The sequence below is a fragment of the Salmo trutta genome, chromosome 14 (assembly GCF_901001165.1).
Source record: "Salmo trutta chromosome 14, fSalTru1.1, whole genome shotgun sequence".
Taxonomy (NCBI): domain Eukaryota; kingdom Metazoa; phylum Chordata; class Actinopteri; order Salmoniformes; family Salmonidae; genus Salmo; species Salmo trutta.
Window position 1 is genome coordinate 59,019,545 of NC_042970.1, and position 14,736 is coordinate 59,034,280.

Here is a 14,736-nt window from a genome sequence, read left to right on the forward strand (position 1 = left end):
CTTTGTGGCTGTGGTAAGTAGCGAAGACTGTTTTAGGCTGCACGAGACAAAGGAGGCGTGACTGTTCAATAAAGCCCGACTTTTGGGATTTGTAGTCTCAAATCTAGGTCTCCGTATCTATTTCTGTTGGACTGTTCCATCAGTATCTATTTATCTCTCTCTCTCTCCCACACACACACACTTCACTCTGTTCCCTCCTATTTAAGTGAACCTGAATACCCAAGTACTATGCATATCCACATAGCCCACATGCAAAAACACCTGTAACAATATACACATTGCAACACACACACACCTCACCTACACCCAACTGCAGACACACACCTTCAAAGCACAGCACACATCCTTGACATGTGTTTGCTCCCAATTGTAAGGCAAACACAGTTAGGCAAGCAGGCCATGTAGAACCGGGAAACTCTTGGCACCAGTTAATCATTATCATCGGTTTCCAAACACAACAAGGAGTACTGGCATTGGACCTTTCTTGCTGGAAAGAAAGTAGATTTGTATTAAGAAAAAAAACATGGCAACACTTTACTTGAATAGACTATCTACAGACAAAATACTATATCCACAGATTCAGAGTCAGCTAATCAAGCAAGCCATACTCAATGTCTAATTCTACCTAAGTCAGGCGAGAGAGATGACTGTAGGCCTACTAATCAAACACAACTACTTTTTGGAGTGGTAAGATATCTCTAAGATGTCTGTGACATAAATTCCTGGATGTCAACAGACTTGCAGTTAGCATTTACTTTACCAATGTTGTCCCATTGCACCATAAGGAGCATAAGCAGTGGCGGATTTAGGTACAGGCGACATGGGCAGCAGCCCAGGGCGGCATCTTGCCGGGGGCGGCACGGGGCGCCCGCACAAAACATTTTGGAATGGTGACAATTGCATGATCTGTTTTCTACCGCTCATTTGCACGTCACATCAATGATATCATGTCTTACACACATCAGCTGCGATGAGTGTGATCACACAGTATTCCGGAACAGCTGGTGCTGTCACGCATGTTTCAGTGGTATTTGCCTCGAAGCGAGCATAGAAGTAGTTTAGCTTGTCCGGTAGGCTCGTGTCACTGGGCAGCTCTCGGCTGTGCTTCCCCTTGTAGTCTCTAATGGTTTGTAAGCCCTGCCACATCTGACGAGCATCTGACGAGCAGTGTAGTATGATTCGATCTTAGTCCTGTATTGATGCTTTGCCTGTTTGATGGTTCGTAGTGGGATTTCTTATAAGCTTCCGGGTTAGAGTCCAGCTCCTTGAAAGCGGCAGCTGTAGCCTTTAGCTCAGTGCGGATGCTGCCTGTAATCCATGGCTTCTGGTTGGGGTATGTACGTACGGTCACTGTTTTACAATGTCATCGATGCACTTATTGATGAAGCCAATGACTGATGTGGTGTACTCCTCAATGCCATCGGAGGAATCCCGGAACATATTCCAGTCTGTGCTAGCAAAACAGTCCTGTAGCTTTGCATCTGCTTCATCTGACCACTTTTTTATTGATCTAGTCACTGGTGCTTCTTGCTTTAATTTTTGCTTTTAAGCAGGAATCAGGAGGATAGAATGATGGTCAGATTTGCCAAATGGAAGGAGAGGGAGAGCTTTGTATGCGTCTCTGTGTGTGGAGTAAAGGTGGTCCAGAGTTCTTTTTCCTTTGGTTGCACATTTAACATGCTGATAGAAATTTGGTAAAACGGATTTAAGTTTCCATGCATTAAAGTCCCCGGTTACTAGGAGCGCCGCCTCTGGGTGAGCGGTTTCTTGTTTGCTTATGGCGGAATACAGCTCATTCATTGCTGTCTTAGTGCCAGCCTCTGACTGTGGTGGTATGTAAACAGCTACAAGAAATATAGATAAACTCTCTCGGTAGGTAGTGTGGTTGACAGCTTATCATGAGAAACTCTACCTCAGGCGAGCAATAGCGCGAGACTTCCTTAGATATCGTGCACCAGCTGTTGTTTACAAAAATACATAGGCAGCCACCCCTTGTCTTACCGGACGCCGCTGTTCTATCCTCCGGTACATCGTATAACCAGCCAGCTGTATGTTGATGTTGTCATCGTTCAGCCACGACTCCATGAAGCATAAGATGTTACAGTTTTTAATGTCCCGTTGGTAGTTTAATCTTTCACTTTTATTGTCCAAAGATTTCACATTTGCTAGCAGACGGGAGGGAAGTGGGGGTTTATTCGATCACCTACGAATTCTCAGAAGGCAGCCGGACCTTTGGCCCCTCTTTCTTCGCCTCCTCTTCAAGCAGATCACGGGGATTGGGCCTGTTCCCGATGGAGCAGCGTATGATTCACATCGGGCTCGTCAGAGTCATGAAAGGAAAAAGAAGATTTTGCAAGTCCATGTTGAGTAATCGCAGTCCTGATGTCTAGAAGTTATTTTCGGTCATAAGAGACGGTAGTGGCAACATTATATACAAAATTAGTAACAAACAAGGTAAATAAGCAAACAAACAAACACAATCATCTGGGGGCATGTAAACAGGTCAACATTCACAAGGATTACCGACGGATTACCAGGACGGGTACTGCTTGTATGCGCTGACCAACTGGCAAGTGTCTTCACTTCACTTTTCTGGTTTGTGTGAAATCGTTAAGAACAATATAAAACCAGTCTGCACACCACCAAGGTATATTGGTTTAGTCTTCACTCTTGGTTGACAATGTTGGGGGATGGGTAATGTATTGATGCTCAAGTGCCAAATCAACACAAATTTGTTTCTATTTGTCTTTGTTACTTCTTTTTGATATTTATTAGTCTTATTTTTGTTTATATTTTTAAATGTATATAGTTTTAAATGTTAGGATTATTTATTTGTGTTCCAAATGTCTGAATAAAAATTACAGTTAGTACAAGCTAGAACCGCCACTGAGCATAAGCCATCGGTTATCACCACATACAGTAAATCTGCAAGATAGGCTGTCTGTTGATAGTCAGTTTTGGGCATTCAGAAATCATTTGTGGGGCACTATCCAAAGGAAGTGGGACAACATTAACTTTGAAATCCAGTACAACAACAACCCAGAACTGGATATGGTTGTATGGCTACAGTTGCTCAAATGTTGTAGTTCTTTAATACCAGTCCAGCCTGAAGTCTGGGATTGAGTACACTGGACTCAATGACATTTTTATTTATTTATTTTTATTTCACCTTTATTTAACCAGGTAGGCTAGTTGAGAACAAGTTCTAATTTGCAACTGCGACCTGGCCAAGATAAAGCAAAGCAGTTCGACACATCCAACAACGCAGAGTTACACATGGAATAAACAAACATACAATCAATAATACAGTACAAAAAGTCTATATACAGAATGTGCAAATGAGGTAGGATAAGGGAGGTAAGGCAATAAATAGGCCATGGTGGCGAAGTTGTCCACAGGACATTGTCCTGTGCCTACACAGCCTGGTCTCATAGACTAGACGTAACATAATGAAAATAAATCTGGGATACTCACTTTAGTAGGATATGTTGTTTGGTTACATAAGAAAGATAATTACTTTAGGCAAAAATGAAACTAGGGTGGATGGTCGGGGTGGATGGGTAGGCGTATAATACTAATGTCTAGCAACCTAAAAGTTCGAATCTCATCACGGAACTTTAGCATTTTAGCTACTTAGTAACTTTTCAACTTATTACTACTTTTTAGATACTTTGCAACTACTTAGCATGTTAACTAACCCTTCCCCTAATCTTAACACTTTTAGCAAACCCTTCCCTTAACTCTAACCTTAGCCAGCTAGCTAACGTTAGACACCTTGCTAGAATTCGTAACATTGTAAATGTATAATATTCGTAATATATAATACGAATTGTAATTCGTAACATAACATACAAAATGGGTGATGGACATCCAAAAATGAATACATACCATAAGAAACGTAGCATATCAAACTAAAGTACTTGGGAGTATGGCTGGACGGTACACTGTCCTTCTCTCAGCACATATCAAAGCTGCAGGTTAAAGTTAAATCTAGATTTGGTTTCCTCTATCGTAATCGCTCATCTTTCACCACAGCTGCCAAACTAACCCTGATTCAGATTACCATCCTACCCATGCTAGATTAATTTATAGATCGCAGGTAAGGGTGCTCTCGAGCGGCTAGATGTTCTTTACCATTCGGCCATTAGATTTGGCACCAGTGCTCCTTATTTGACACATCACTGCACTCTATACTCCTCTGTAAACTGGTCATCTCTGTATATTTGTCACAAGACCCACTGGTTCGGGCTTATTCATAAAACCCTCTTAGGCCTCACTTCCCCCTATCTAAGATACCTACTGCAGCCCTCATCCTCCACAAAGAACACCTGTTCTGCCAGTCACATTCTGTTAAAGGTCCCCAAAGCACACACATCCCTGGGTCGCTCCTTTTTTCAATTCACTGCAGCTAGCGACTGGAACGAGCTGCAAAAAACACTCAAACTGGACTGTTTTGTCTCCATCTCTTCATTCAAAGACTCAATCATGGACACTCTTACTGACAGTTGTGGCTGCTTAGCGTGATGTATTGTTGTCTCTACCTTCTTGCCCTTTGTGCTGTTGTCTGTGCCCAATAATGTTTGTACCATGAATTGTGCTGCTACCATGTTGTGTTGCTACCATGCTGTGTTGTCATGTGTTGCTGCCATGCTATGTTGTTGTCTTAGGTCTCTCTTATGTAGTGTTATGGTGTCTCTCTCGTCGTGATGTGTGTTTTGTCCTATATACAGTGGGGAGAACAAGTATTTGATACACTGCCGATTTTGCAGGTTTTCCTACTTACAAAGCATGTAGAGGTCTGTAATTTTTATCATTGGTACACTTCAACTGTGAGAGACGGAATCTAAAAAATCCAGAAAATCACATTGTATGATTTTTAAGTAATTAATTTGCATGAATTTTTTTGCGAGTACTATTTAATGAAGCTGCCAGTTGAGGACTTGTGAGACATCTGCTTCTCAAACTAGACACTAATGTACTTGTCCTCTTGCTCAGTTGTGATAAACTTGGATTAGCTAACACAACGTGCCATTGGAACACAGGAGTGATGGTTGCTGATAATGGTCCTCTGTGCGCCTATGTAGATATTCCAGCTACAATAGTCATTTACAACATTAACATTAACATTAATTTACAACACTGTATTTCAAATAGATCAATTTTATGTTATTTTAATTGACTTTTTTTTCTTCTTCTTTTAAAAAAAGGAAATTTCTAAGTGACCCCAAACTTTTGAACGGTAGTATATATATATATATTTTTTCAATCCCAGCCCCTGTCCCCACAGGAGGCCTTTTACCTTCTGGTAGGCCATCATTGTAAAAAAGAATGTGTTCTTAACTGATTTGCCTAGTTAAATAAAAAAAATGGAGTGTCTCGGTTTAAGTATAGACCAGGGGTGTCAAACTCAAATACCCAGTGGGCCAAAATGTAAAACCTGAACAAAGTTGCGGGCCAACATTGAACAAATGAACCTTTTAATATGGACCCAAACAAGTTTTGCTTTAACATTGAATATGGAACAAGCATCGCTTATTACCATACAATATATAATTTAATAGTGGAGACATGCAAAATCGAATTTCAAATGAAAAAACACATCAATGGCATTCATTTATTAAATAAATAAAATTTAAATAAAAATCGTATGCCTCTTTTCTATTTGCAGCCTTCTGATTTAAATACCAAAATAAACTTTTTCCACTGGCTAATAATTTGACAAATAAAATGATAATAAATCAATCAACCATTCAAGCCCATGCCTTGTAGCAAGAAAAAGTGCACAAAGAAAACGTTAATTATTGCACACTGATCTAATCTGATGTGCCCATTTTCGCCATTTTTGGGAAGGGATAGCGCGCTGGCGTCTATGTTGCTATGACTACTGTCACAGAGGAGAGGGCGTTTCTGGGTCCTGTCCTGATTGGCGCGCGAAAACAACAGCAGAGCATTATGGGATTCGTAGTATTAGCGGTGAATGCGCTGTATAATACCGGCGGGCCAGCTCTAGTAGTAATTTGGTATTGTCTCGCGGGCCAAATATAATTACCCCGCGGGCCAGAGTTTGACACCCATGCTCTAACCATTAGGCTACCTGCCGTTGAACTCTGGAGCAGTGGAAATGCGTACTCTGGAGGGATGAATCACACTTCACCATCTGGCAGTCCGATGTACGAATCTGGGTTTGGCGGATGCCAGGAGAACGCTACCTGCTCGAATGCATAGTGCCAACTGTAAAGTTTGGTGGAGGAGGAATAATGGTCTGGGGCTGTTTTTCATGGTTCGGCCTAGGCCCCTTAGTTCCAACAAAGGGATGCTACAGCATACAATGACATTCTAGACAATTCTGTGCTTCCAACTTTGTGGCAACAGTTTGGGGAAGGCCCTTTCCTGTTTCAGCATGACAATGCCCCCATGAACAAAGCGAGATCCACCAAGAAATGGTTTGTTGAGATCGGTGTGGAAGAACGTGATTGGCCTGCACAGAGACCCGACCTCAACCCCATCGTACACCTTTGGGATGAATTGAAACACCAACTGCGAGCCAGGCCTTATCGCCCAACATCAGTGCCCGACCTCACTAGAGTTCTTGTGACTGAATGGAAGCAATTCCCCGCAGCAATGTTCCAACATTTAGTGGCAAGCCTTCCCAGAAGAGTGGAGGCTATTATAGCAGCAAAGAGAGGACCAACTTAATATTAATGCCCATGATTTTGGAACAAGATGTTTGACAAGCAGGTGTCGACATGCTTTTGGTCATGTAGTGTATGTAAGGTAAAGTTGTGTGTAAGAAGTTAACCTTTTTAAATAGTTTAAATGTACATTAGTAAAACATGTCTAGTGAGATCTATCTCTCTTCAACATCAGATTTGCAACTTTTCTGTTCACAATCAAGATCTGTCTCTTTACACTACACAAGTATCTCTCGGACCTAGTTTGTGTCGTCATAGTAGTGTAAAGAGGCCATTACTATACATGGAACAGGCCTGGCATACAGACCTACCTTTGTGCTGAGTACATTGACACAGCCTAGCTCCCTCCCTGGGCCTCCCCGGGGCCATAGTGTGGATGACGTGCCACTGCCTTACTGGGGTAGATGTGATGTTCAGGGGGGTGAAAAAACAAACATGTTTGTGGGACCATTTTCCTCCTCCCTCTCTGCTCTCTCTTCTCCTCCCTGCAGAACTGGTAAACCTTTGCACCTCAGACTGTCATTCCACTTTAGAAGAGAATCTGTATTTACACTGATAAAGAGGTAGATTTTCATTGTTGTTAAAATGAACCTGAAGGAGAGGCAGAGTGAGAAATGCACTGTATGAGGGATTGTGGGTCATCAAAAGGTTTTCAAAACACTTGTGTCCTGAACAAGTGTGGTCTGCAGTTAATTGAAATGTTTATGCAATAATTATGAACTGATTCGGCACATAGACCTCACATACTCAGGAATAGACCCAACACTCCACATTTCTCTGATAGAACCTGGGAAAACAGATCATTGGGAAGATCATTTCTATTTCACATTTCTGAGGAGGACAAAGGACTTTCTTTTTTATTTGCCCAGAGGCTACACCATGGGACTTTACATGTTTGCTCAGCATGTTTGCTTGAAAAACATATTGGAGACTCCTACTAGTTTCTATAATTTTTGGTGGGTGCAGATGGATGCCAAAAGATACACATACCAACAACAACAAAAAATCACATAGAAATGTATATATTGCGGGTTAGTATTGAATGGAATCATGAGAAAAGAAGTTGGCCTATTTTGTAGTGTGTCATTATTTAAAAAGATATTTGCAACAGTGGAAATTTGGAGTAGGTTTATTTGTAATCAAGTTCGCCCACTCCTAAGTGATATCCTGCCAAAAGAGAAGTTTGCATAGTGCAAACATGTGCCAAGAACACAATGACCAAATACGGTTGATAAACCGGTGAAACGTCAGCCAGAAATCCCAAATATGAGGCAGGATTTTGACTCTGTATACAGTACAGTACATGGCATGCAGACCTGGGTCATGTTCATTATGCACCAAATGGAAGAAAACGGAAATGCTCATTCTCATGTTCTGTTGCAAAACGTTTTAAAGAGCATTCCATTGCATGCCCTCATAAACATGACCCAAATCCCTGAGGCTTATGTGACATCTGGTAATTGCACTTTTAGGAAGTTAAATAGAAGAGAGATATAGTTGGGGGCGGTCAAATATATTTGCTTTAGATGTCACAGGCGTGGGATAACGCAAGGGAAAAGTTACCCCCCACCCCCCAACACAAAAAAGCAAAGGTGAGCAAACCTCTGGTACATAAATTGCCCTAACATGCCAAAGGCTTGTCAAGACAAGAGAAAGTTTAAGGTCTGGTGTCATCTTAGTAAAGTGTCTACTTAGTGACTGCTTCACAATCATTTTTGAATATTAGATCAAACTTAATCTTTTACCAACAAACGCAACAATAGTAGAGGGAACGGTTCATTTAGTTTCTGTATGAAGCACTTTAGCAACTCAAAGTGTGATTCAGTGATTCCATCTATCAATTGGGCTACATCCAAAAACAATATTTACCAAAGTCATCCTGAAGCAAAAATAATTATTAGATGCTGCAACATCAGTCTTTGCAAGCAAAAAGTATACTCTTTCAGGAAAACGCTGAGTTCCTGTAGTAGTGTGATTTGGAACATTGTGTACTGTGCTGAAACGGCCACTTGGGGTTTTAGCTCAAGACACATTGAGGGGAGGGAGGGGTATGTGGGATACATTACAGACACATTCAAGCAGAAAACTGAATTATAGGTAAAATGGGGTAAACCAAAATTACATCTCAGACCTATCCTTTCAAAATTCAGTCAGAGCAGTGTTGGATATTCTGGACGGCTGAGTGCATGAATGAACATTGTTAGATAGGAGAGGGGAGGTGCTGTACATTCTTCAACTTTTCCCCGAAAGTGAGTTGCCACTGCTGCGTTTTATGTACATTATTATATAATGTTACATAATGCGCAGAAAGGGGAGCTCCTGTGGTTACATGTACCACTAGAAGCTCATGGGATAGGCAAGAGCCAAATTTGAGGTCTTGTGAGTGGGAACTTGAACATTGTGCAACTTTCGGTGCAAGTTTACAGTGAACACAGTCTTAGACAGTAGCTTATAGGCTATTGTGGTTATTTGAGCATAATGTAGGCCTACCAACAAAACCAATGGTGCAAATCACAATATTTTCACATGGAAATAGCTTTTTTAAAAGTTTTTACATTATGAAGAACTTGATATTAATTAATGATTTTTACTTGGTCTGTGACACCATGGGCCAAATAGGTGACTGTAAATTGTATTGTGTTGTAAGATGTAAGAAACCACTTTACAAAAAATATATTTATTATTAAGAATTAGACAATGTACAGTAGGCTACCCCTCTGCCTATTGGCTTATTTGCATATTCAAGCCTGTTTCAAAATACAACACTGCTCCTTTAATTAAGACATGAGCGTTTTACCTGACTGGCTTTTCAAAGACAGCTTGAAATGTAGCCTACACGTTTTGTAGGAAGCAGTAACACCCCATTGCTGACCTATACTTATCTATAACTGGGCTAATAACTCGCTAACCAGCAAAGAATATCAACAAATGTGCACACGTGGGGCTTGTGCGCTCTGATCTGGGCCGTTTCAGAAAGCGGGTTTAATGTCAACTCAGTTAGTTGACTCAGAGTTGAAGGAAACTCTGGGTTTTCGGTTTCACAAAGCCAGTTCAGTTTAACTCTGAGTCCGTTACTATGGCAACATACTCCGTGAAGCTAACCTGCTCGCTGGCAGGTTTTCTTCAACTAACCCTGAGTTTCTCCTCTTTAGCTGAAGCCTGCAGACTGAAGGTGTCAGACATGGCGTGTCTTTTTCTTGAAGAGCCAGTTGATATTGAAGCACAAATACACCGCAGAAATCTCAGTCGGGAAAGGGTGATCAGACCCCGCTTGGATGTTTTATCATTCCCCGATGATTATCCGTTTGAACGTTTCGCTGCACAATCGATCATTCATCTGAACAATATTCTCAGCCCTCATATCGTTCATATGACACATCGTGCTCTCAGTTTGGAACAAATTCTTTGTGTTGCACTTCGTTTTTTTGCCAACAGGAGTTTTCTATATAACATCGGTGACACTGAGCATGTTCCAAGGCAATCAATCGTCTGTCGGGCTGTCAGAAATGTGACTCTTGCACTGAAACGTTTACTATACACTTTTGTGGTGTTCCCAAGTCACAAGACTCAAAGAATTCCACAGAATTGCAGGTATCAGTCTAATCAATTATTTAGTATGAAGCTAATTTTATATATTTTAGGGCTTCCATGTGTGATTGGCAGCATAGATGGCACTCATATTCCTATCACAGCTCCCTCAGTAAATGAAGGAGATTATGCGATAAGTCTTTCCACGGCATTAATGTGCAGGTAGGCCTAAATAGTAGCCTTTAGCATTCCAAATGAAAGATACTTCACAATACCACTACTGCAGCTAATTACTGTTCTGCACTGTGAAGATTTTATGTGATGCAGCCCACATCATCAGCAATGTGGAAGCAAAGTGACCTGGGTCTGTGCATGACTCGCAAATGTTCTGAGTGTACACTGAGCGCTAGATTTGCCCATGGTGAGTTTATATATAGCTATATCCTATGATAATCAATATTTTTTTCCCCCACCTATTGCAACTGAAAATGTACACTCGTAATATCATAGGAGATTTCGATGGTTACCTGCTCGGTGACCGAGGGTACCCCTGCCAGCCCTATTTGCTGACCCCTTACCCTGATCCCTGCCCGCAGCAACATTATCATTTGCCTCACTGCAGGACATGAGCCAAGGGTAGAGATGACCATTGGGATGCTCAAGGCCCAGTTCCAGTGCCTTCGTAATCTCAGGGTCACCCCAGAAAGGGCATGTGACATTGTGGCATGTGTGATTCGCCACAATTAGAGGAGAACAATGTCCTACTCAACCAGTGAACGATCCTGATAATGAGCCTGACCACCCCACTGACGCACCAGATGGAAGAGCAGTCAGAGACACAATATGCTACCATCATTTCTGATGGACCCATCACCTCCCCAGTGTCAAATAAAGACAATGCCTTTCTTTTTATGAAGGCATCTTTATTTCCTGCCAGTGCATATGCAGTACAGTAGTTAATATTAATGTTGTTCAACCAAGTAAAATCATCCACCTGTGGGCACCTCACCCACCTTTAACTGATGTGCCACCTGTTGTATTTCAATTTTTTTGTATCTGCAGCCTTATGTGGTCAATTTCTAAGTTACATTTTTTTTATTTGTTTCTCTAAGTACAGCTGTTTCACAGGGAACTATAGGAACACAAAAAAATGACATTTAATTTCACAGTGCCAGGTCTACTTAGTTTCATTGTAAGTCATGGGCCAATGCGGAACAACATCTTACTGAGGTAAGTTGTACTGTGGAGGTAGATGGACCCTCTTCCTCATTGTAATTTCCAGCATTGCTCTGTTAGAGAAAAAGGTGCACGTTTTATTATGGTACAACACTATGATCAACTGTTAGCTGTTATTTTTTTTTACCTCAATAGCCCTCTGTAGCTTCCCACTCTGTGGCAGCTGACAAGGTGTCTTCATCATCCTCCTGTAATGAAAATTAACAAATGTTGGTGTTCTACTCTAACCCATTATGAAAAATCTGTGGAGTACTTACAGCTGCATGGAGGTCTGTTATGGCAGAAGGCTCCACCAGACAGATTACACCATCAGTAGCTGGTAAAATATGAAAATTAGACAGTTAACGGGATTTCAGCCATAAGAAGTTAACGGGATCGATATGACAACAGCCAGTGAAAGTTCAGAGCGCCAAATTCAAAACAGCAAAAATCTCATAATTAAAATACCTCAAACATACAAGTATTATACACCATTTTAAAGATTCTCATTAATCCATCCAGTGTCCGATTTCAAAAAGGCTTTACAGCGAAAGCCCACCTAACGAGTCTGTTAGGTCAGCACCTAGTCAAAAAACAGCCATTTTCCAGCCAAAGAGAAGAGACACAAAAAGCAGAAAGAGATAAAATGAATCACTAACCTTTGATGATCTTCATCAGATGGCACTCATAGGACTTCATGTTACACAATACATGTATGTTTTGTTCATATTTATATCTCCAAAAATGTCAGTTTACATTGGCGCGTTAAGTAATGTTTTGCCTCCAAAACAACCGGTGACTTTGCAGAGAGCCACATCAATTTACATTAATACTTATCATAAACTTTGATAAAATATACAAGTGTTACGCACAGATTTAAAGATACACTTCTTAATGCAACCGCTGTCAGATTTCAAAAAAGCTTTACGGCGAAAGCAAACTTTGTTTTGATGTCGGAGCGCTGTACTCAGATTATTGCAATCCATTCAGATACCCGCCATTTGAGTCAACAGAAGTCACAAATACCATTATAAATATTCCCTTACCTGTGATGATCGGAATGCACTCCCAGGAATCCCAGTTCCCCAATAAATGTTTGAAGTGTTCGATAAAGTCCATCCTTTATGTCCAAATACCTCCTTTTTGTTCGCGCGTTCAGTCGAGTAATCCAAATGCACTGTGCTCGCGCAGTAAGTTCAGACGGAAAGTCTGAGTTATATTACAGTTCGTAGAAACATGGCAAACGATGTATAGAATCAATCTTTAGGATGTTTTTGTCATAAATCTTCCATAATATTCCAACCGGACGATTCCTTTGTCTTCAGAAATGAAAAGGAACACACCTCATGGGAGCGTGCACGATTGAGCTTATGTCATTTTCTCAGTCATCTGACTCCATATGCTTGTATTCTCTCTCCATTCACAGTAGAAGTATGAAACAACCTTCTAAAGACTGTTGACATCTAGTGGAAGCCTTAGGAAGTGCAAAATGACCCCACAGACACTGTATGCTGGATTGGCAATCACTTGAAAAACTACAAACCTCAGATTTCCACACTTCCTGGTTGGATTTTTTTCTCAGGTTTTTGCCTGCCATATGGGTTCTGTTATACTCAGACATCATTCAAACAGTTTTAGAAACTTCAGTGTTTTCTATCCAAATCTACTAATAATATGCATATCTTAGCTTCTGGGACTGAGTAGCAGGCAGATTACTCTGGGCACCTTCTTCATCCAAGCTACTCAATACTGCCACCCATCCATAAGAATTAAATAACTTTACCCAGAAAAGCGCCCCAACTAATTTGAATTTTGTTTTTACAACAGTGTGCAGACCACATCCCAACTTCAAATATATAACTCGGAGTTACCTTAAAATAGATTGATGTCTGAAGGACAACTAAGAATCTGAAATAGTAACAGCAGTCAATTACAAAGAATTGTACCGCTACAAGAAAATCAGTGTGCCAAGTAGTGTCTAAGATGGAATCACTGACGTAACACTGTGGCAAAAGGATGAATGTACATAGATTATTAATTTGAATAACTAACCTCTTATGTAGGCTCGTGTCCTGGGGGGGGGGGGGGGGGGGGGGGGGGGGGGTTGGATCAGATGAGGTTCCTCCAGAGATGCCTTTAGCAATAGGTCATCCACTGTTTTGACTGAGGGCCATCTCTTTAGCATCGGAGTGGTGGTTGACCCCCACCTTCTTTTCAGCCCTCAGCCTTTTTTCTATTGGCTATAATGTCCAGTAAGCACAACATTTGGAGACTTGTATGTATGAAGGAATTTAGGCATTACTTTTAAATAGACAATATTAAAATACTGGCAGTGTTGGGATGGCTGCAAAATGTAACTTTTTTGCAAAGAAAATTTCACTAACTACTTAAATACACTGCTCAAAAAAATAAAGGGAACACTTAAACAACACATCCTAGATCTGAATGAAAGAAATAATCTTATTAAATACTTTTTTCTTTACATAGTTGAATGTGCTGACAACAAAATCACACAAAAATAATCAATAGAAATCCAATTTATCAACCCATGGAGGTCTGGATTTGGAGTCACACTCAAAATGAAAGTGGAAAACCACACTACAGGCTGATCCAACTTTGATGTAATGTCCTTAAAACAAGTCAAAATGAGGCTCAGTAGTGTGTGTGGCCTCCACGTGCCTGTATGACCTCCCTACAACGCCTGGGCATGCTCCTGATGAGGTGGCGGATGGTCTCCTGAGGGATCTCCTCCCAGACCTGGACTAAAGCATCCGCCAACTCCTGGACAGTCTGTGGTGCAACGTGGCGTTGGTGGATGGAGCGAGACATGATGTCCCAGATGTGCTCAATTGGATTCAGGTCTGGGGAACGGGCGGGCCAGTCCATAGCATCAATGTCTTCCTCTTGCAGGAACTGCTGACGCACTCCAGCCACATGAGGTCTAGCATTGTCTTGCATTAGGAGGAACCCAGGGCCAACCGCACCAGCATATGGTCTCACAAGGGGTCTAAGGATCTCATCTCGGTACCTAATGGCAGTCAGGCTACCTCTGGCGAGCACATGGAGGGCTGTGCGGCCCTCCAAAGAAATGCCACCCCACACCATGACTGACCCACCGCCAAACCGGTCATGCTGGAGGATGTTACAGGCAGCAGAACTTTCTCCACGGCGTCTGCAGACTCTGTCACGTGCTCAGTGTGAACCTGCTTTCATCTGTGAAGAGCACAGGGCGCCAGTGGCGAATTTGCCAATCTTGGTGTTCTCTGGCAAATGCCAAACGTCCTGCACGGTGTTGGGCTGT

General features: G+C 41.6%; 1 long non-coding RNA gene across 1 annotated transcript; it reads right to left on the reverse strand.

Annotated features, from left to right (window-relative positions):
* Positions 1–11,122: 11,122 nt before the first annotated feature.
* On the reverse strand, positions 11,123–11,868 carry LOC115207119 (uncharacterized). The gene is made up of 2 exons (XR_003880920.1): positions 11,584–11,868; positions 11,123–11,509 (listed from the first exon to the last, which is right to left on the reverse strand). It is a non-coding gene; the product is annotated as an uncharacterized LOC115207119 (long non-coding RNA).
* Positions 11,869–14,736: the final 2,868 nt, after the last annotated feature.